Here is a 1,543-nt window from a genome sequence, read left to right on the forward strand (position 1 = left end):
TTTTTTTTTCTGTGTTGCTTTTCTCATTATTTCTTCCTCCTTGGCAATCATTCCCCATGATGTCTGGGCTCTTTGAATGGTACTAGGGAAAAAACCTACATGAGACAAAATAAAAAGGGAGCTCTCTTTTTGAATTCAGAAAAAAGTGGAAAACAAAGCTAATTATTGTTATTAATTTGGTATTTACTATGTGTTGCATATTCTAGCAACATTTTACGTACATTGGTTCATCTACTCTCTATAACTGTTAAATATTATTGCCCTAAATGTTATGAGAAAGTAATCCATGGTAAGCACCTTGTCTGTAACTCTACAACTCCAGGTATTTCTGACTGCAAAGTCCCTACTTACCCACTATTTTGTGCCATCTTTCCACACTTAGATCTGATACAGCCCAATAGAAAGCAATTCCCTACATGATATTTGGGAAGGTTTGCAGTGGGAAGCTTTGCTACATGACAGTGACATGCAGACAGGACATACAATACTTTGGTCAGAATGCCAGTTCTGCCACTTATTAACTGTGTGATACTGGATAAGACAAAACAAGACGTGGTAGTTGTACATTAGCTTAGCTGGGCCTGGGTTTGAGTGTCTGGGCAGCTGGCTATAATTATGTCCTAGAGCTGGCACTTTGACTCAGACTTCTAGCCTCCAAAACTGTAAGAGAATAAATCCCTGTTTGTTAAAGCTATCCATTTGTGGTACTTTCTGCTAGAGCAGCACTAGAGAACCAAAACACAAGGTAAGTGTGAAAGCAATGGACACATGCAAGATTATCAGTGATTTAAAACAATCTATTGCTTGTTGCCTAGGGCAAGTCAGTTAACATATTTAGTTTTACTTCCATCTCCTGTAAACCCACTGCCAATGAGTAGGTTCTGATTTAGAGACCCTATGGAATGGAGTAGAACTGTCCCATAGGGTTTCCAAGGTTTTAAATCTTTATGGATGCAGACTACTTCATCGTTTTTTTTCCACAGAGGAGGTGGTGGGTTCAAACCACTAACCTGTTGGTTACCAGCTGAATGCTTTAGCCACTACACCACCACAGCTCCTTTTCCTGTTACGTGAGGCTGATTTTATGCCTGAGCAAACTGAAGTTCAGGGATATTTAGATCTGAGAATTTTGTAGTTTAGAATAATAAATAAGAATTGTGGACCCATATTCATCCTTCAAACTTTCTGAAATAGATGCCAAAGAAAAGGAAAATACTATTAAGTTTCTTTCAAAGGAAATCGCCTGCTTTTAACTATCTTTTTCTTCACGGTCAGTTGTTTTAGTCTTCTACAACATTGTGAAGTAAGCTCTGATGTCCCTTGTTCCACCTCTTCTGAATCTAGCTTGCACCTCTGGAAGTTCTCTGTCAATATACTGCTGCAACCATTTCTGAATTATCTTCAGTAACACCTTACTTGTGTGCAATATTAATGATATTGTTTGATAATTTCCACATTCTGTGAGATCACCTTTCTTTGGAATGGGTACAAATAAGAATCTCTTCCAATCAGTTGGCCAGGGAGCTGTCTTCCAAATCTCTTG

Source organism: Orycteropus afer, unplaced genomic scaffold (genome assembly GCF_000298275.1).
Source record: "Orycteropus afer afer isolate SDZICR_OR568_19922 unplaced genomic scaffold, OryAfe1.0 scaffold00161, whole genome shotgun sequence".
Classification (NCBI taxonomy): domain Eukaryota; kingdom Metazoa; phylum Chordata; class Mammalia; order Tubulidentata; family Orycteropodidae; genus Orycteropus; species Orycteropus afer.